Source organism: Canis lupus, chromosome 20 (assembly GCF_048164855.1).
Source record: "Canis lupus baileyi chromosome 20, mCanLup2.hap1, whole genome shotgun sequence".
Classification (NCBI taxonomy): Eukaryota; Metazoa; Chordata; class Mammalia; order Carnivora; family Canidae; genus Canis; species Canis lupus.
The window spans coordinates 54,153,788-54,176,604 of NC_132857.1; the positions used below are offsets into that span (position 1 = coordinate 54,153,788).

General features: G+C 38.1%; 2 long non-coding RNA genes across 3 annotated transcripts in view; one reads left to right on the top strand and one right to left on the bottom strand.

The window, feature by feature from the left end:
• The window catches only part of LOC140611971 (uncharacterized), a 46,270-nt gene extending 36,855 nt beyond the window's left edge, over positions 1–9,415 (bottom strand). Inside the window, exon 1 of the long non-coding RNA XR_012013326.1 lies at positions 9,281–9,415. This is a non-coding gene — a long non-coding RNA (uncharacterized lncRNA). The remainder of the gene's footprint in view (positions 1–9,280) is intronic.
• The window catches only part of LOC140611970 (uncharacterized), a 132,440-nt gene extending 111,887 nt beyond the window's left edge, over positions 1–20,553 (top strand). Inside the window, exons 3-5 of one of the 2 annotated variants that reach the window (XR_012013325.1) lie at positions 17,432–17,540; positions 17,936–18,067; positions 19,516–20,553. This is a non-coding gene — a long non-coding RNA (uncharacterized lncRNA). The remainder of the gene's footprint in view (positions 1–17,431; positions 17,541–17,935; positions 18,068–19,515) is intronic. The other variant, XR_012013324.1, reaches the window with a different exon arrangement.
• Positions 20,554–22,817: the final 2,264 nt, after the last annotated feature.

The window sequence follows — 22,817 nt, forward strand, 5'->3', positions numbered from 1 at the left end:
CTGACAGCAAACTCCAGCTTCTGATATTAGTCTCATAGTCTACAGAGCAGTCCTCAAACTTATTTAGAGGACCAGTTAGGCTCCATTTTCTGGAAAAATTATTTTCACTCCCTCACTCAATCAGAGAAACACTGACATGAACGGGTTGTTGCCTTTCCATCAGATCAGTTTCTACAATCACCATAATATGATAAACTCAGAACACAACATCTCCATTCAGTATGGAATAGTAACATAGGGTACAACTATACTGTGACTTCTTCAATGGTGGTTAAAAGAGGGTAAAAAAAAAAAAAAGGGAACACGCTCGTCCAATCTGTACAAGTGTCAGGATTATGTGTCATAATGAACTGATCACACAATCAGGGTCAAACTCCCACTCTCACATACAAGTTCCCCCATCTCTGTGGAAATATACAGCCTTGTAATTCCAGTAGTATATCTCTTCCCCCTTGCCTTAGTGCCTCCAAATATTCTCCTTCCCCTTAAATCTACTCCAGTTAGATCTTTGATTCCCAATGAATCCCACATATCAAACAGTTCCTTTCAAGATCACCAATATACTGTATGTAATTAAGCAAAATACTTAACTGTCACTCCTCATCTTGATCTATAGCAACGTTTTCACACAGTGAAATATCTCCCTTCTCTTTAACATACTTTTGAACTTTCTTCCAGCCCACCATAATCTTTTTTTTTTTTTCCTCCCTCTTATCCATTTGGCCATTCTTTCTCATTCAGCACTGTGGAGTTATCCCCTTTCCCCCAGTTTCTAAGAGGTGTTGCCCAAGGCGCTGTCTTTGGTCCTCTTCTCTTTTCTATCCATACTCACTCACTAAGATAATATCCTGAAGGCTTGTATCTTTAAAAATATCTATGTGCCAGTCTTAAATTTCTTTCTCCTCCCAAGACCACTTCTGACTTTCAGATGGTTTACTTGACATCTCCATTTGGATGTTTAATATACATCTCTAACTTAACAAGTTCCAAACAAGTTGGATAAATATCTCCAACTTAACAAGTTCCTTCTCTCTAAAGTCACATCCCCTGCAGCTTTTCCCATCCAATTGTGGCAATTTCAACTGTCTGCTTCCTCAAAACAACATATTTTGATTCTCTCTTGATTCCCTACCTTCTCCCCTTAACCACACACCCATTCTGTCAGGAATTCCTGTTAGTTCTACCTTCAGAATGTATCCAATATCTGACAGTTTCTCACCATCTCCACTGTTTCCACCTTAGTCTAAGCTATAATCTTATCTAGGGCTGCTGTAGCCTCCTAACTGGTTCCACTGATTTCATTCTTGTTCCCTACTTGTTTCAGAATGATCCTTTTCAACCTAAGTCAGTACACATAGTATCTTGTAGCAAATACTATAATCTTTCTGAGGAGTACATGGACCATATGAAAAATCTGAGTAAAAGAAGATTCCACCATCCATAGCTTTGCAGATGCCAACCTAACCTCTGGTCCTACTTGTAATCAGGGAGATCAAGACAATAACCTTTGAGGTTTTAGAACTGGATACTAACAGAACTGTGAGTACAATTGGATTAATGCTTTTTCCTAGAAAAGGAAGAGCCAGCCTGTTTTATATGCACAGCAATAATCATTATAGGTAACACTTCTGTAGCACTTACTATGTTTTAGAAATGGTTTTTAGTACACATATTAACTCATCTAATCCATATAAGCATTCTATGAGGATGAGGAACTTGAGGTTCAGAGGGATTAATTAACTTGTCTTAGGTCACATTCAGAGTAAATGATAGTTCTGGGATTAGAACTTGAAAAATCTGCTTTAGTGTTTTTGCTCTTAACCACTATACCATGCCATATAAAGCCTCATAAGAATAGGGTAGCTAATAGAATGTTACCTCACAATTAAAGTGCATCGTTTATATACTAAGAAATTTAGAGAATGGGAGCAAATTAATTAATTCAGTGTTGGAAATGACTGGAGTTAGTGTCCTATACCTAACAAGTTTCACAGTTGGGAAACTAAGACACAGTAGCCAAAACTTCAGAAAGTTGATAAATAAAATCCTAACACCAATATCAGTAAACACTTAAAGCAACTTAAGATAAATTCAAATGGCAAGAAAGAAGGTCCTTTATAGTGGTATACAGGACGTGTGGTAACACGCATTTCCAAGCCGGACAGACATCTGTGGGTGTACCTGTTAAGTCATTCAAACCAAATTAAGGCAGAGAGAGTGGGCAACACCACATTTTACAATGAGGCACTGGCACCAGCTATGATGGGGTTAAAAGTTAATGCTTCAATAAGGCCTTGTTTCCCTAGCTCATTTGCCAATGTTGGACTAGTATTTGCCAGGAAGCAAGCCCTCGTTCAATGTTTCTTTGCAGGTTCCTATCAATCAAAAACTCTATAAAAGCCTGGATAAGACTAAGAAGGTGGACAGGTGGGCCCTGGGTAAGACAATACTCTCCACATGGAATTTTATTACAAACTACTATTTACTGAGCAATCACCATAGCAGGGACTGCCCTTGATACTTCACTTCACTGCATTTAATCCTCACAAGAAACATGCAGAGGACGTTTGATTATCCTTGCTACATGTGAAGAAATGCAGGCTCTTACCCTTCAGCCCAGACCTCACAGCTAGTAAATATTCAAGTTTGGATTGAAACCTAGTTTTTTTATTACACAAAAACTTATGCTCTTTACCACAAAGCTATTGAGAAATAAATGATTGTTGATATTAAGCGTAATTCTTTTGCCTTATTTGTTCAGAATGTTGAGGCAGAGGGGTTGAAATTTCTTTTTAAAACATCCATTCCATTATCTTCATTGACTACCACTTAGCAATATTTGCATACAACCTTTAAAAATAACCACATATTTTTACCTCTACCCCAGTCCCTTTACTTTCCTCTGTAATATATAAGCTGTGTAGGTTAGATGGATCTGAAAAGGATTTGTAGAATTGAAATACTTCCTGAAAGGTCATTGACTTAAGCTACTGAGAACTGCCTTTATATGACTCTTGCTAAAACAGCTGTAGGCTGTGTTCTTTCATGCCATTGACATGTTTCCTAACAGAGTAGAGAACAGGAAGATTGACTGGTCTAGCATAACCAGGGCTTAGGGACAAAGGAGAGTCTTGACCTTTAGGCAGTCTGTGACTTTACACTGACGTCATGCCTCCCACCCAAATGCACCCTGAAAAATACTTTCCCAGGCAAGGTACCGTGGGAAGAAACTAAATTCTGATAGGTGACATTTCGAAGTATCCTGAAAACTATGTAGAAAGAAAATGGCTCCTCAGACAGCTCCGGTGGCTCTGTACAGAGCCGTCACAAAGTGCACGAAAGCCCAAGGCTATGGCAAGCTTATTGTATTGCTTGGAACAATGCCGTGATTGTGTGGGTATCACTCCCTTAGGATTCATATCACAAGCAGGATATGAATGGTTCCCAAGCAGGGTTTGACAGTTGTTTTTGAGCTTTTCAGATCAGAGGCAGAAACAGATATGATCTGCACAGCCTTCTTTTTGCATTCCATTTCCAGATGAGGAGGTTGCCTTTCATGTTACACAACCAATCCCAACAAGTTACCCACACGCCCACCTCATTCACACTTCCCCAGCCCCACCTTGCTAGTCACTGCCATCTTTTCATAACCATTTTCCAAGATACTCAGGATCGTGTCAACACCCTGAAGTCCTGCGAGGCTCCGTGTTGTGTAGCAGAATCACTAACACAAGTATCTGTTATGGATTAACAGAGGAAGAAAGTCGGGCTCCTAGAAATTGTCTTAACAAATTCAAATAATTCTCTGCCTATCCTGGAGGCCATCTCTTCATTTAAATAATATTTGCCTAAAGATGTCCAACAAGCTAGCTAGCTAGATGCCTAGGATACACATTAAGCAATCATAATCCCATTCCTTAGAGAGTTGCAGTCTAATGATGGCTACGCTCTTCACAGAAGCAAACTCAGTAGAATGCAATGATAGTTAAGCAAGAAGTAGAGCCAAGAAGTAGCTACAGGACTAGAAATAACAAGTCAAGAACATGTGTAAAAATATTCCTTCTGCAGGGGCTAAAACAGACAAGAGAGATAAATACTGAATGGGTCTACCAAAAGCAAGGGCTGGCCAAAGGCTGTCTCATTCTATATCCATATGACTTTTATAGCACAGATGTCTACCTCCTAGGCAGTAGGTTGTATCAGGGGAGTGGGCATCTTACAGATATCTTCGTGGTCCTAATACACTAAAAAGAATAATGTTTTGGGCAGCCCCGGTGGCTCAGTGGTTTAGCACCACCTTCAGCCCAGGGCGTGATCCTGGAGACCTGGGATCCAGTCCCAAGTCAGGCTCCCTGCATGGAGCCTGCTTCTCCCTCTGCCTGTGTCTTTACCTCTCTCTCTCTCTTTCTTTCTCTCGTGAATAAATAAAATCTTTTAAAAAATCCCTTGATGTGACACCTTATAAAAAGGTGTCACATCAAGAGATTATCTTGATGAATCCACTTCTTTCTCCCTCTTAAGAATTATGCTGAGTGAAATAAGTCAATCAGAAGGACAAACATTATATGGTCTCATTCATTTGGGGAATATAAAAAATAGTGAAAGGGAATAAAGGGGAAAGGAGAAAAATGAGTGGGAAATATCAGAAAGGGAGATAGAACATGAGAGACTCCTAACCCCGGGAAACGAACAAGGAGTGGTAGAAAGGGAGGTGGGCGGGGGGTGGGTGGGACTGGGTGATGGGCACTGAGGGGGGCACTTGATGGGATGAGCACTGGGTGTTATGCTATATGTTGGCAAATTGAACTCCAATAAAAAAATAAAAATAAATTCAAAAAGAATTTTAACTGAGAAAACTGGAAAGGATTTGTGACTTGGTAGTGGGACAGTTATGGAAGATATCACAGGGAGTATGGCTCTAGTGCTAAAAGTGAGCACAAGAATGAGGCTCATGCAGTTTTTCTGAAGTTCTGAAAGTCTTCTTGAATCCAGAGTTCACCCACTGGGTGAAGTTCCTGGGAAGCCAGGCTGTACTTGGGCTATTGTCCCTGGGTCTTCTGCAGTCAGGGCTCACTTATTGCAAATTTCATATACATATGCTAGTCGGAGTCATTTATGTTCCTTATAATAAAGGAACAGAATATATGGGCCTGAATGAGAATAAAGTGTTCAATAGTCGAATTCATCAATAAAGATTAAATTTTTAAATTTAAAAAAAAATTTTTTTTTTTAATTTTTAATTTTTTTTTAATTTTTAAAAGATTTTATTTATTTATTCAGGAGAGACACAGAGAGAGGGAGAGAGAGAGAGGCAGAGAGAGGAGTGGGCTCCATGCAGGGATCCCGACATGGGACTCAATCCTGGGTCTCCAGGATCATGCCCTGGACTGAAGGCGGCGCTAAACTGCTGAGCCACGGGGGCTGCCCAAATTTTTCGATTGATTTTTGTGGAAAACCACACATATATAAATAAAATCAATAACCTCTAATTGAAATTTCTTCTAATCCCACCATTATCTCTCCAAAGCAGACAACATAGAATGATCATCTATATCTTTTTCCATACTTGTAAAACATATATAAAATTATTTATTTATATACATACACGCATAAGGTCTTTTTGGTCTGGTTGTAGACATTGCTTTTTAAAGCATTTATGTTCATAGCATTTATATTCATAACATATTTGTTTTAAGCTCTTTTTTAAAAAAGATTTTATTTATTTATTCATAAGAGACAGAGGCAGAGACACAGGCAGAGGGAGAAGCAGGCTCCATGCAGGGAGCCCGACGTGGGACTCAAACCCAGGACTCCAGGATCACGCCCTGGGCCAAAGGCAGTCACTAAACCACTGAGCCACCCAGGGATCCCATTTAAACTCTTTTCGAGACTATTCAGGGTATTGTTCAACATGGTTAGAGCTTAAAGAAAAACAAACAAAAAACACTGCTAGGAGCGCCTGGGTGGCTCAGTCAGTTGATCATCTGACTCTTGATTTTGGGTCAGGTCATGATCTCAGGGTCATGGGATTGAGCCCTTCATCAGACTCTGTGTTCAGGGCAGAGTCTGCTTGTCTCTCTTCCTTTGCTTGCCCAACCCCAGCACTGTATCTCTAAAATAGATAAAAATGTTAAAAAAGAAAAACCCTAAATTTTAATTCCAACTTTGTCACTGGTTCTCTAAAACAAACAAAAACCCAGAATCTTAAACATGGAGAACAAATAGTTGGTTGCCAGGAGATGGGTAGAGTGATAGGTGAAATAGGTGAAGGGGATTAGGAAGTAATTTCATAACTTCTAGTTATAAAATAAGTCACAGAGATGCTTTGAAGTACAGCATAAGGAATATTGTCAATAATGTTGTAGGGTGACGGATGACGACTACACTACTGTTGTGAGCACTGAGTAATGTATAGAATCGTTGAATTCTACGTTGCATACATGAAACTATTATAACATTGTATGTCAACTATGCTTCAATAATAAATTTTTAAAAAGATTGTATAAAAATTTATTCAGTTCCTCCTGAATTAGGGTCCTGATCTTTTAATCAAAGACAAAAGGCAATAAAATAGCCCTGTGCTCGATGCTGTGCTAAGTAAATTTTAACATTTTCATCCTTGTCCGTGGGCGCCAACACAGCAGAAAAACAACAATGAAGAATAACCTGAGAGTGATAACAAAACAGCATGCTCAGAAGAGCGTGGTTAGAAAGTTATACCCCTCACTTACCTCATGGAAAGAGACAGAGAGAAATACTTAACCCGGAAGAGGGTCATAGCATTATAAATTGTAAGTAGTTCGAGAACTCTTTCTGGGTACTTGCAATGAATCCACATGTGACTTAGGCAAATTGCTTATTATCTTAGAACTAAGTCATGTAAGAAATTCAATTCACTAAATTTTGTGAACTACCCATCCCTCCGTGTTAGGTAATAGGTATTGAGAAAAAAAGGGTTTAAGACAGAATTTCTGCCTTAGATAGCTTGTAACCCCAGTAATGGTGGGAAAGGTGACAGAGCTGTGAACTATAATGCATAATAAAATACAACCACTACCCTCAAGGCCATAGTGAAAATGGGAAGCTCCAAAGGAGGAGGTCTTGCTGGGAGCCCTGGAGTTGGGAAAGGCTGGCAGATGTTTCTATTGGGATGGAATAGAGTTTGGAAGTCATTTACCAGAGTAGAGAGCTGGGCAGAGTCTCCAAGGACCCTTCCAGCTCTGACTCTAAGCTCAGAAGACAGTGACAGAAGTTATATATGTTTCTCCATCTCTACATACACAGAATCAGAATACAGGTGTATGGGTAGCTTCTTAAGTTAGGTCCAAAATCTACTAAGACAAGCTCTGCTCACCCATTATAGTCCAGCAGTCTTCCTTATCCATGGGGGGATACATTCTAAGACCCCCAGGGAATGCCTGAAACCAGATAATACCAAACCCGGTATACACAATAGAGTTTTCTTCCCCCCATATATAATACTTATGACAAAGTTGAACTTTTAAATTAGGCCCAGTAAGAGATGAACAACAATAAAAATAAAATAGAGCAATTATAACAATATACAATAAAAGTTATGTAATGTGGTCTGTCTCTCTCAAAATATCGTATCAGACTGTACTCACACTTCTTGTGATGACAGGAGATGAAAAAATACCTACATGTTGTGATAAAGTAAGGTGAGCGACCTATGACCTGTGAGATAGTGTTAGGCTACTATTGACCCTCTGGCGATATGTCCGAAGGGGGATTATCTGCTTCTGGACCATGGTTGTCTACAAGTAACTGAAACCACAGATAAGGGGGGGGACTACTATATGTCAATCCCCTCCCCATGTCCTCCTACCCATTTATCTATAAACCAGAATCATGACTATTTGAGACAAGGATAAGGTTAGCTCCTTTTAGGTTCTATGCAACTCCCACTGCATTTTATTGTCTCTCATATGAATGGAGAAGAGAAGCAACAGAGACAGTGTCTGGTTTTTGAGGACACAGATCGTAGACTAGGCTTTGAGTGACAGCTTCATCATTTACTACCTACTTACCTTTGACCAAGTTATCTAACTATGGTGAGCTTTAGTTTTATATCAAAGTGAGAAAAAATTAAAAAGCATAGGACTATTAATATATGTGTGTGTATAAACATACACATACACATATGTTTATGTTTTTAGTTTCTGGAATGTAAATGAGGTACCAATAAATGATGAAAACTGTGATGATGGTGGTGCTGGTGATGACAGCCCCAATTCCTTCATGCACTCTCATATTTCTCCACAATCCTCAGGAAAGCAGGGATAGATAGATCTCAGCGAGCATAGCCAATGGTCCCTCTACCTTATCTGCTTCCAGTCTTTGCTGACTTTTACCAATCACATCTAGATTTTGATCCAAACCTACCTGCAGTTAACTCCTGATTATTATACTTTGTGTCTTCACCTCCATTTCTCAGCCCTGAGTCTATTTTCCACTAGCCCTGCTGCATAGGGTTCCTTCTGGGTTTCTGTTAGTCAATTCAGGCTTCTATCCTAAGCTCTCTCTCCTTATGGATCTCTGACTTACCCAAGATCGTTTTTAATTTAGCTTCAGTTCTTCCTCTTGGACACCTTCCTGACCAACACTCATTCACGTGTGCTTCTGTTCTGGTGGTTTCTTTACCAACTGCTCTTGGTTTGTGAAATCAGGCTTTAAGACCTTATATTTACATAGTATTCCCTTCAAGACCTCTAGTAGTAGTAACTGTGGAAGTGGAAATCTAAGGCTTAGCCTTTTAAATTCTCACTATAATTATCTCCCTCTAGCACTTTACATCATTGTCTCCATAGAAGAAGTTGTTAACAATCTCACAGGAAAATCAACAGGAAAGGCAAAATTTTTATCACAGTGCTGAACCAGTACATAGAACCTCCACAGCGATTGGACTACCCAGCCATCTAAACTTAAATGTCAATTTTATATTTTAGAGATGCAGAAAACATTAATTATCCTATTATGTTATTGGGCATAAAAAGTTTTCAAATTGATACCTATCTTCTATTATATATATATATATATACACACACACACGATATATGCATATATGTGTGCATATGTTACATGTAGTCTGATAATTTGATACTATATACATTTATCATCTGTATTATAGTCTATCAATATTATACATTCATTTCACTATTTTCAAACCCATGGATCAATAACAAAAAAACTAGAACAAGTTTTTTAGAAAATTTTTTATATAAATTCACTTAAAAAAGTTAAAAAGCAAACATGCACTTACAGGAAAACCACATCAAGATAGTGTCCGAACGAACTTTCAAACAAACTTGTATTTTCATGCTGATGACTGTGCTTGGGAAGCACAGCGTCAGTAAAGCAGAAAGCCAGGGAAGTGTGTGGTTCACTTCTAGGCTGGTGGCAAAGAGGACTACATTTGGTTTTTAGCTTATCTTCCTTTCACTGAACCCCACCCCGGAGTCCATCATCATACTTGCAAATTTTCTTGCCAAGACGTTTTTTCCCCCCTCAATACCAAAAAATTTGTTAGGAATTGGCACATACAGTTTTAACTACCAAGATAAGAATCATACTAAGATGCCAGGAGAAGAAAAGAGAACTTTAGATACTTTCTCTGGGCAGGAAGAACTTGGCCTGGTTCTCCTTATTGGGCCTGGTTCATAGAATTCTCTCTCAACTCTTTGAAAATATCTATTGAGAAATGGGTGTGTGGGAAAACAGATACCAAACTAGGCGTGTATCTGGCTCAGGCTTGTGATTCACCAAGATAAGCCTGTACCTTCATTTCTGCCCCGGACAAGCCTTGTTCCAGATATGGTTGAAAGGGTTTACATTGTGTAATTAATGCAAATCTACACTCACTTATGCAGTAAGAACCATCAGTGAAACACAATCTGGGCGCAGAAAGGAGAAACTATTTTAATACCTTATGTAATTACTCTATTGAAATTATAATCATTTTCCTAATGAAAAATAAATACCACTACTGACTCTTACTAACATCACTTGTTTGTTTCATCAGCCAAGGTTTCCTGTACAAGAGCTAACAGTGAAAATCTCAGTCTCATGTGAATCTTTTTAATAACACTTTACTGAGAGAGAATTCACATACCATAAAATTCACACTGTTAGAGTGTAAAACTAAGCATTTTTTGGTATATTCACAGAGTAGTGCAACAATCACCTCTAACTTCAGAATATTTTCATCACTACAAAAAGAAACCCCATACCTACTAGAATGACATTTCTTCTTTCCTCAAGCCCTTCACAACCAATAGTCTAGTCTACTTTCTACTTTTTTAAGATTTTATTATTGTAGGTATTTCAGATACATAAAATAATAAAGTCAGTCTTTTGTGCCTGGCTTATTTCATGTAACATAGTGCTTTCAAGGTTCATACCTATTATAGCATGTTTCCGTATTTCATCCTTTTTTATGGCTGAATATTCTGTTTTATGAATATACCACTGTGGTTTATCCATTTCATCAGTTGATATGAATTTGATATAAAATTGTTTCCCAATTACATGACTATAATGAATAATGCTGATAACAATTATGTATAGGTTTTTGTGTGGACCTATACTGTCGATTCTCTTGATTATATAACTAAAAATTGTGGTATTTCTCAGTCATATGGCAACTATAGGTTTAACATTTTGAGGAACTGCTGAGCTTATCTTTTCCAAAATGGCTGAACCATTTTATGATCCCATCAAGAGGGGAGGGAAGGGGTTTAATTTCTCTAAACCTTCAGCAATACTTGTTATTAAGTTTTAGCCATCATTGCATTTATGAAGTAGTATCTCAGTGCATTTTTCAAATCATTTTTTTTGTAAATTGTGATAAAATATACATAACATCGAATTTACCATTTTAAGTGTGTAGTTCACTGGACATTATGTTTTGTACAACCATCACCACCATCCATCCCCAGACAACCATTCAGTTTGCAAAACTAAAACTCTGTATTCATTAAACAATGACTCCCCAATCCCCTCAGTCTCTGGCAATCACATTATACTTTTTATCTTTATAAGTTTGAGTTCTACAGCTGGTGTGTGTGTGTGTGTGTGTGTGTGGTTACTATGGGGATTACATTTAATATCCTAAAGTTATAAGACTTTAATATCAGGGGATCCCTGGGTGGCTCAGTGGTTTAGCACCTGCCTTTGGCCCAGGGCGTGATCCTGGAGTCCCGGGATCGAGTCCCACATTGGGCCCCTGCATGGAGCCTGCTTCTCCCTCTGCCTGTGTCTTTGCCTCTCATGAATAAATAAATAAATAAATCTTAAAAAAAGACTTTAATATCAGTTTATACCATCTTAGTGTCAATATGAAAAAACTCTGCTCCTATACAGCTATCTCCTGACTCCTTTCATTGATGTAACAAAATTACATCTGTATGACTAAGACTAATAATGTGTTTTTTATGCATTAGTCTCTTAAACTATGTGGAAAACAAAAAGTGGACGTACAAACAAAAGATTACAATAAAACCAACTTTTATAATCTTAGTCCATCCTGGCTGCTGTAACAAAATACCACTGATTGGGTACTTGTAAATAAAATGAATTTATTTCTCACAGTTCTGGAGGCTAGAAATCTAAGATCAAGGTGCCAGGATGGTCAGGTCCTGATAAAGGCTTTATTCCTGGGTCATATCTAGTATCTTCTTACTGTGTCCTCACATGGTGGAAAGAGCAAGGGATCTCTCTCATCCCTCTTTTATAATCTCATTCATGAGGGCTTTGCCCTGATGACCTAGTATCTCCCATAGGCCTTATCTCCTAACAACATCATATTGGGCATTAGGATTTCAACATTTGAATTGGGGAGATGGGCACAAGCATTCAAGCCATAGCATAGTTAATTGTTCATCTATTTACTTTGGCCAGACCTTTATTTCTTCCTAGGGCTTCAAGTTATTGTCTAGCGTCCTTACATTTCAATCTGAAGAACTCCCTTTGGAACTTCTTCTTATAGGGCAGGTCTAGTGGTAACAAACTGCCTCAGCTTTTGCTTATCTGGAAATGTCTTAATTTCTCCCTCATTTTTGAAGGACAGTTTTGCTTTATACAGAATTCTTGGCTAATGATATTTTCCCTTCAGCTCTTTGAATATGACAACCCATTTTCTTCTACCCTCCAAGTCTTCCGATGAGAAATCTGACATTCTTATTGGGAATCACTTTATGTGGCAAGTAGCTTCTCTCTTGCTGATTCAAAATTCTCTTTGTCTTTCAACAGTTTGATTATAATGTGCCTTGGTATGAGTCCCTTTGAGTTAATCATGCTTGGAGTTTGTTTTACCTCTTCTATGTCTGTATCAATGTATTTCATCAAATTTGGGGAGTTTTCCACAATTATTTCTTCAAATAATTGTTTTGTCCTTCTCTCTTTTCTCCTCTTGGGACTTTAAAAATACATATGTTGGTCTGGTGTATGGTATTCCACAGATCCCTCAGGCTCTGTTCACTTTATTTCTTCTGCATATTCAAATATGTTTTTGAATCTCTCTAGTGATTTTTCATTTCAGTTTTGAACTTTTTCAGCTCCAGAATTTCTTTTTTTAAATGTTTTCTCTCTTTTTAGTTGATTTTCTGATTTCTTCATACATAATTTTATTGACTTTCTCCATGTTTTCTTTTAGGTCTTCAAGCATCTTTAAAGCAGTTGTGTTAAATTCCTTGCCTCCTAATTCTACCATTTGTTTTTTTCTTAGGGCAGTTTCTGTTGATTTTTTTTTCCCTTTAAATGAGCCATGCTTTATTTCTTTGTATAGCTTGTGATTTTTTGTTGTTGTTGAAAACTAGACATTTGCATTTTATAACATGGTAACTAGAGATCCATTTTTCCCCTTCCCCAGGGTTTACCATTTTGTTTTTGTGTTTGCTTATTGTTGTAGAGTGGTTGTGCCATGGACCAGTTTGATGTATAAACTTAAGGTCTTCTCAGGTCTTCTCTGAGACCATACCTTTCCTTAGGCAAGCATGGTGACTTTCTAAATTCCCTCATATATGTGGTTGCTTTTGAATGTCTTAATCCTTAAATATCAGGAACACAAAAGAAGAAAAAGAGAAAGATGAAGGGAGAAACAAACACACCAATTCTTTATATCCCCTATAATTTCACTATAGCTGAAGGAGGGACCCTTAACAATGGCTGCCCAACACTCTATCTGCACCCCCATAGCCAGAAGCAAATGTTTAGTGATAAGAACACAAATCTTCAATATTTAGAGGACAAAGTCCTTATTGCCCACCCAGGCTCCATAACCTGTGGACAAGCTGCTCCAGAAACATGTGCATAAGTTGCCTACCATATACCTAGGAATGGGAGACATATGGTCACTACCATGTTAAGAGCTGCAAATGACCAAAATTAATGACAGGTTATTATTCAAGTTTTCTCCTAGAAATTGCAAGACTTCAGTAGATTACAGAGTTCCAAAATAGTTATATCAGTCAGATTGTGCCAATACAATTATTTTCTAGGTGGGGAGACTCATTTCTGGTGCCTCCTACTTAGCAGTCTTCCCAGAACCTTCCTTCAATGTGGCTTTGATTTTTATTTGCCTAATAACTAATGATATTGAGCACCATTATATTCGATCTTTAGTCTTTACTGAAAGTGAAATACTGAAGTCTTCAGAAATTATGTCTGAATGATATACTTTTCTTTCAGCTCTATTAGTTTTTGTTTCATGTCTTTTGAGGCTCTGTTGTTAGGTCATATATTTTTATATTTGTGATTATTCCCAAATGGATTGACACTTTCTTTATAGTAAAATGTCTTTTTGTCTCAACTAATTTTTTGTCTTAGATTTTATTTTGTCCTATCTTAATTAGCCTCTCCAGCTCTTTTTGCATTGTATATCTTTTTTCCTTTTAAACCCATTTGTATCTTTGAATCTCAAGTGTGATTCTTATAGGTAGCATGTAGTTAAGTAATGTGTTTTTACTCATTCTTCCTATCTCTGATTTGTAATTACAATGTTTAAAGTAATTATATTTCATATAATTACTTTTAAGGAAGGATTTACAGACATTTTTGTATTTTCTATATCTCATATATATTTTTATTTCTTCATTAGTACCTACTTTTATGTTAAATAGTGCTTTTGAGTATACTTTATAATGTATCTCCATGTGGATGTCATCAAGTGTATCCTACTTGGAGTTCACTGAGCTTCTTGGATGTGCAGATTAATGTTTTTCATCTAATTTTGGAAAGTTTTCAGTTCAAAACACTGGTGAGAACCTCCAGTGAATTTTTTTCTTTCACTTATTGTACACCTTTCAACTGCTGAATTTTTTAAAAAATAATTTCTTTTTTATATTCTCCCTTGGCAAGGTGTCCTCATACTCTTCTACTTTTATTTAGTTATATAGACATGACTTTCTTTAGTTCTCTGAACTTTGGGGAGCTCCAAAGTAGTTTTGCCTTTTCCTGTGAATCTTAGGCTACTGTTTTCATGGCTATCATGATTTCAAGGCTGTTGTCTTTCAAGATTACCATGGAACTAGGAAAAGAGCTATTAAAATAGGACATGTTAAAATTCCAGAAAGCTCACTGCATTTACCAAGATTCAATGGGTTTCTTGGATAAGCTCTCTGTAGATTGTTCCAAGACTTTTGTTAATTTCCAGAGTTCTGAAAAATTTGATTTTGATAATTTTTGGAATCATATTCCTTTTATGGAGCAGTGAATTTTTGTAGGTCTTTACTCCACCATTCTGGAAGTCTGATCACCTTCACTTGAATTTTGATAAGATCCCAGCCTTCATTAACTTGATGCAAAATATCACCCATGCTTAATCCCGCATATGGCTAGGTAAAACCTTGAATATTGTTTTTTTGTACTTTAAGTTACAGCATCCTTTCCTAAGCATTGTCATATTTAGGGGTCAAAAAGATAAAGAAATCCCCATTTGAGTTTGCACAAGTCTGTCCCATGTTTTCCAGTATTATACCATTTGTTTCTGTCCTAATAGTAGCTCCACAATTTCTTTGTAGATTGGCAGCAAGCAGGTTGGTACTGAAGCACTGGAGAATGTGTCTTGAAATCAAGTTTACATAGCTAAGACACTTTTTTTTTTAATTTATATAGAATGTTTATTTGGGGTGACGTAAGAGAGGCTTTGACCAGAAGCTGTACTTATATTGAAAATTTATTTTATTGAGGATGCCTTTTTATTGAAGTCCTTTATATGAGTGCAATTGATGATTTCCCAGGAACCACCCATTGGCATAGCTACTGCCTCTATTTACCCACATTATTACTATAAGGATGAAAGAGAGAGCAAGGCCTATTTTATAATAATAAAGCTACCCAAAATATAGTGTAGCTGGAGACTGTAATTATGTAATGGCTTTTGCAGCTCCCATAAATATAACAACTGAAACTAGACATTCACTGTTGCAAGGGGCATGGCCTACCTGGAGACTATGCTGCATTCATTATATAGACTGTTTCTGAGTTAGAGCAGCCATCCAAGGACCCCTCACTTTTGTGCTGAGTTCTTTTTTTTTTTTTTTTTTTTGTCTTTTTTTTTTTAAGAGATTTTATTTTTGAGAGCAAGAAAAATGGAGAAGATACAGAGCTTTCTCATACACCATCTATCCCCACATAGGCACAGCCTCCCCCGTGATCAATATTCCCCCAGAGTAGTACATTTGTTACAACGATTGATCTACATTGACACATCATTATCTTCCAAAGATCATGGTTTACCTTAGAGTTTGCTCTTGGTGGTATAGAATTAATGGATTTGGACACATGTCTGATGACATGTATCCATGGTTATAGTATCATACGGAGTAGTTTCACTAAGCTAAAAATCCTCTCTGTGGACGAATAGATGAAGCACAGATCACTTTTAAAAAATTGTTTTATTCTGATTTGGCAAAGTGAGCACCAATATCGTTGGGTAGAATGTAAAAATCGAAAAGAGAAGACCTGGCTCCAAATCTCTTTCCTTCTGGGAAACGAACTAGGGGTGGTAGAAGGGGAGGAGGGCGGGGGGTGGGAGTGAATGGGTGACGGGCACTGGGTGTTATTCTGTATGTTAGTAAATTGAACACCAATAAAAAAATAAAAAATAAAAAAAATAAAATTAAAAAAAAAAAACTAAAGACGAAAGGCTATCTTTCAAAAGAAAAAAAAAAATTCTTTGCAGATTAACATAAAATGTGCTGAGTTCTTAATGGGTATTGTTAGCACATGATTTCCTAAAGATAATCTCGATTGACATTACTGTATCAACAGCTGAACAGACTGCCTTCAAAAGTACATGAATAAACATGGTCAATCAGTAAAACATTAACTTTTTCTTTCATGTATTATCATGTATTCAGAAAATGAAAGAACTTATAAAACATGAAAATACATTGAGCAAGATGAGGGGATCCTAAAGATGGACACAAAGTCTTCTCATCTTTTATCCCATCATTCCCAAGGATTCTGATGTTCTGTGAGAAATTGGTGTGGCCCTGTGATCACTCCTAAGAAACCAGCATGACTGAATTGCGTAACTTGGCTGAGGAAAGTCCTACAGTGCTTAAGCTAGGATAAGTGTTTTGGTGATCAGTTAAGTGGTTCAATTGTTCCTTTAATTTAGATTCAATGCAGTAATAGATCTTTCAAGTTGAATATTACGGAGGGGTCGAAAAATTATTTTGAGGGTTAATAGTTCAATACTGCTTTACTTGGAGCTTTCAGATTTCCATTAGAAAATGATTTCCTTGAATAAATCTTTTCTGATTACAGCCAGCTACTCTGATTTGTTAATAATTGTCAACCTCAACACTGTTAGTTTATATGACTCTTTTGCCCTTGTTTCTTATTGAATCTATGTCAGATCTGTATCTAAATGTCTGTGTTCTCAATAATATGGTGAAGTACATGATAAAAGGGGCCAGATTTGCTCGGTATCCACTTTAAGGATTCAAGACAGTGTTGTGCTGTTATTGAGTCCCTAGAACAAGTCATTGACCCAATCACAATGAATTTTCACTGTGCTCTGTCATTTCAAAAACATTTTCATCTCCACCATTTGCCTTGATTAGATTCCAAGTGATCCCAATATTGCAGAGAACCTTAGCTAATTGTATAAATGATTAAGATTATTGGCATCCTTTACTTTGCCTTCTGAGAGACACCCAAATTACTCCCTTTTGGTTATTGGTCCTAGTGGTTTAACTGGGAAAAGATCTTATCTAAGTCTCTAAAGAAGGCATATGACCCAGGGATATCCAATCAATGTAGTCTATCCTCTGGCCACAGTAAAAAAAAAGCTCAGGGATGGTATTTAACAATAATGACCGTTAAAACTTAAAATGTGCTTGGCACATATGGCATAAACTCCCAACAAGCTCAAAAAGTAAAAATTATTATTATATTCAATTTGCAGATGTGGAAACTGAAGCACAGAGGGTCAATTTCCTTCCAGATGTCAAGTCTGACCTGGTACTGAGAGTCAAGTCCTTTGCTAGAATCACTGGAAAGAAAGTACTGCAAAGGTAAATTGAAGCTGGAGCTGCTTGACACCATTATGTAGAAATACTTGCCTCGGGGCACCTCGGTGGCTCAGCGGTTGAGTTTCTGCCTTTGGCTCAGGACATGATCCCAGGATCCTGGGCTGGAGTCCCGTGTTGGCTCCCTACTCGGTGGGAAGCCTGCTGCTTTCTCTCTATCACATAAATAAATAAAATCTTTTTTAAAAACCAACCAGCCAAATAAAAAACCAGCTGCCTGAAGAAAAGTCTTGATAGAGGAAAGCAAAGGAAAGAATAGACCAAGTTCCAATGATATTGATGGAGGCCTTGACTCTTAGTTTCAGAAGCCTTTAACCTGGGACTTGACAGTTCTGTTAGCTAATAAATTTCCCTTTTCTTTGTAACTTGATTTCTGCTAGATTCTTCTCACAACCCAAATGTACTCGCTAATAAAACCAAGAAATGGCAAGCCCAAAGCCTAAAGAAAACTAAGAAATTTTAAATTAAATGTACACAAACAGCTATCACTCAGAAGAATCATCACAGAACTAGTAAGTGTGGGAAGAAAATTTTATATATATATATATATATAAGAATATATATTACACACACATATATGTATACATAAAGAGATATTCGATATATATATTCGATATATATTTTAAAAATTTTTTTTAAATATTTATTTATGATAGTCACACAGAGAGAGAGAGAGAGAGGCAGAGACACAGGCAGAGGGAGAAGCAGGCTCCATGCACCGGAAGCCCGATGTGGGATTCGATCCCGGGTCTCCAGGATCGTGCCCTGGGCCAAAGGCAGGCGCCAAACCCCTGCGCCACCCAGGGATCCCTCGATATATATTTTAATTTTATAAATATTTCTTTAGGCAAAGGGACTGGGACCTGAGAGATGCATGGTCTATTTTATGAATTAGGTAGAAAAAACTTAAACCTTGTTAGGAGCTAGAGAGGGGATGATTCTTAGCAATCAAAAAAAGCCACATTCTTTGAAAGGAAAATTTTTTTTTAAGATTTATGTATTATTAATGAGAGACACAGAGAGAGAGAGAGAGGCCAAGACAAGGCAGAGGGAGAAGCAGGCTCCATGCAGGGAGCCCGACGTGGGACTCGATCTCAGGACTCCAGGATCACGCCCTGGGCTGAAGGCAGTGTTAAACCACTGAGCCACCCAGGGATCCCCTGAAAGGAAAATTAAAAAAAAAGAAAACCTAGTGGATCGATATGAAATACCAAGTTAGAATAGAACACAACGACACTGCAGTCCAATAGGAAAGCTTTGTGCAAAACGGGTGCATGCTAAGGGCAGAGGTATGGGAAAAGATTCTTTTTTTTTTTCCCCCTTTATGATGTGTAAGTCTCCAAAAATGAGTAGTAAATTGTCGGAGAGTTTTCTGAGTAGAAATAAACGTTCTGAGTTGGATGTGCAACATGGGATACTGTATTTTGATCCTTGGTGTAAAGGATAGATTCCTGTCCACAAAAACCCTATCATAAAAATATGAACTCCTTGCTGCTTTAACCTCGATGATCTCTGTCCACCCTCCAGGAGGGCAAAGGGTGCCCAACCAATAATAGAAGTAGCCAGAAACAGTCTTAATATTATCAGGGCATCATTCCCTCCTGCTGCCCAGCAATGTCCCTTGGTACCTGCTACCTGAAAGTGCCCCTCTTATAATCTGCCTTTCCGATATGCTTGTGCTGCCAAAGACAATGCCCTTAAAGGCACTTAAGGGGCTTGAGGGCTATATGATTACAGAATCAGTTTCATATTTGAAGGATTCCTATCTACCATTATGACAGTGTTTGAGGAGGGGGGATATACCCAATATAATTGCTTTTATGAAAACTAGAGAAAGGCCGCCTCCTCCCCTTTCTCGCCCGATCCTAAGCAATTTGTGCAGTATTAATGCCTGCAACCTGCTTTCTGATTTCATTTATCACTTCTTTTTTTCCCTTTCTGATTGGACAATTTTATCTAGACTAGTTATAACAGCCAGCACAGCATCGAGTCCTCTAATTTATGTGTTAATGTGGTGCTCTGGAAGCTTGATGTTAAAATGATGAATATCACCTGGGAAGAAGATTGGACGAGAGCAAAAGAACTGGCAAGTTGCCTTGTGGAAATAGCTTTCGACTTTATCAAACCATGGGGTAACATGTCAGATTATATTACGTATAATTAATTATTAATGCAGGCTGGGCCTTAGTTTGAAAAGCACAAACATGCACTTCGAATAATTTCCTTCCCATGGAAAATCTGTTGTGTCCCTCAAATTGAGCAGCAAAATACCCCTCACAAAATACCTTAAAGCTTTCGTTTCTCCAGATTTAGCATGCATCTGAGACAAGAAAGCTTTCACAAGCCTCCTTGCCATGGACAAAACAGAGATGTGTTTTTGCTTAATTAAAATTCTTTTTTGGCAACAGATGTCCTTGCAAAAATAGCTCAGAGCTCGGTGAAGCATTTTTATAGGCTGGAGTTCAGCGACTAGGAGCCCGTCATCTGCCTTCTCCGCTCTGAGAGCAACACAAGAGACCAGGTGGCTGGTCACAGTTTGAAAAGTGAACAAATGTATTTATTCACTCTGAGCAATTTGCAACCCACTGGGAGAGCAGGAGCCCTCTCCCAGCCCTTAGCTCCTGAGAACTAGGACTGTGGGAGAAAGGGGCTGTTTAATTGCTTGCACAGTCTCTCTCACTAAAGCAATTAGCACCCAGAGGAAAGTCCGGGAGAAGAACACAGCCAGGCCTCACACCCATATGGTGGCCTGAAATCAGCCTGCCTGCTGTCCAGGCACACGGATGATTCAATCAGCGATGCAGCCACAGGCCCCAGAGCTCTCCTTCCTAGTTTCTGCTGGGGAAATCTTGTCTTCCTATTCCTGAGCTTCGGATAGGCTGACGAACTAGTGTATAGTGGGTAGCAGCTCCTCAGCTTCACACCTAGTTAACTCTACTTGGAAAAAGAAAAAAAAAAAAAATTAAGCTTGAAAACTAAAAAAAGACCACCTAGATCTGTGCTCAGGACTAAACGATTGCTGCCTGGCAGGTGAGAAGTCAGACCAACAGTGGTCAGCTGGCCAAGTGTCTGAATGGAATCAGAACCTGGGTCTTAAATAAATCAGAAAGAGGACATAGACTTTTAAAAATAAAAAAGAGACACTTGCTAAGGATTCTGTGGTTAGGACACAAAGCTGCTATGCATAACAACATCCACTGGAAATTATGTGAATCAGTTTTGTGTACATTTGGTTTGTTTTTAACCTAGTTGCAAGGCTAGGTTAGAGCACAGGCATACTGCTTATTTTTAGTATGTCCTATCAGAGACCCAACCAGATAATTCAATAGAGAACAACTCATACATTAACCAACTTCATTACATAAAGTTATATTTCATGTTGGTAAATTTTACTGATAACTGAAACTTTTCCTAAAGATTTAGGGATTTCTAAAAATATTTAACCACTTCTGTTGGAAATTATTCTGAAATGTATTATACACGTCTCTGTATTGTCACCCAAGATCCAGAGAACAATTATCATCCACAAAGGGACAGATTAATTATTCTTTCTTTTGTACAAACTGTATAAATTTATGTTATCTTTGTGGTTAAGCTACTTATTTTTCATTTTTAAAGAATATAATAAAAAAAATTACTTCCTCGAATGGGGAACAGCACTGGCACCATGTGTTCCAAAAGACTGATGAGGTGGGTGGGGTTACTGAGCAGTGTTATTCATACTTTAACAGCTACTTAGGGATCACTTACTCTGTCAGATACTATTCCAAGGGCTGGGGATTCAACAGTGAACACATAAACAGTGAATACATAAAGTTCTGGGCACCGGGAAGCTTGCATTTTAATAAGGCAGATAGCTAATACAACATTAAATTCATATGCAATACAACATCAGAGCCAAGTGCTACAAAGAAAAATAAAGAGGATGAGAGAGAGATACAGTGGTCAGGGAAGGCATCCCTAGTTAGGTGACATTCGAACAATGATCTGATTGAAATAAAGGAGAAGCCATGTAGGTATGTAGGAGAGGAGAACTCCAGATGGAAGGAGTATTGATAGGGAAACAATTGTCCATGATGCTTCTACATGTCTTGTGACAACTTTGTTGGAAAGGATTTTCAAGGACATTTGTATAGCAAACAGCCTTGGAAGCTAGAGATAGTGTCTCCCTCTGGGGCAAAGGGCAAACTTATTTACAGACTAGGACAATAAAGATCATCTCTCCCTATCGGACAAAGGTTGGGCAGGTTTGCCAGTAGCTACTTTTAAAGATGGGGGTTTTCTGAGCTCAAAGTCTTGAAGCTGGGACACAGACAATTATGCATACACTACTCAGGTTTACCTTTGCAACAACCCCAAGGAACATGGAGGACAAGAAAAACTAATGCAAATAAAAAGCTCATACTGCCTGCAGTGCCAGGAATAACAAATTGTCTGGATCCTTTTGGGTGCACTGTGAGGGGGGAAAAAAGTATTGAAGAAAGAGGAAATAATCAACTGGGTCAAAGGTTGAGTATGAGTTAATGAGGATTGAGGACTGACGAGTTGATTTGACAATGTGGGTATCACATTGCCAAATAAAGTTTTTATGCACAAAATCTTTACTGTAGTAGGTTATAGAGAGAATGAAATGAGATAAAGTGGAAATAGTAAATATAGAAAATCCCTTCAAGAAGTTTTGCTGTAAACCAGAGTAGAGAAAAGGAGAAAAGGCTGGAAGAAAATATGGGAGACAAAAAAGAGATTTTTGTTTTTCTTCTTTTTTAAATATAAGAATAGTATAATATGTTTGTATGCTAGGAAATTATCTAGTAGACAGTGAAAAATTAATGACATAAGAGAGAGCTAGCATCATTGCAGGAACAGTCTGAAGCAGAAAGGGAAGGGTTTCACCACGCCAGGTGCAACATTGGCCTGACACCAGAGTATGGGCAACTGATTTAATAACAAGAAAGACGACAGCATTTAAGGCACAGGTGCAAGTCATGTACTAAATTTGACTAAATTTGTGATGGAGAATATAGAAGCTTTCTTCTGATTGCTTCTGTTTACTCAGTGAGGGGACCCTTGGGGGGCTTAGCAGTTTAGCACCTGCCTTTGGCCCAGGGTGCAATCCTGGAGTCCCGGGATCGAGTCCCGTGTCGGGCTCCCGGCATGGAGCCTGCTTCTCCCTCTGCCTGTGTCTCTGCCTTTCTCTCTCTCTCTCTCTCTATGTCTACCATGAATAAATAAAATATTTATATATATTTTCTCAGTGAGTGA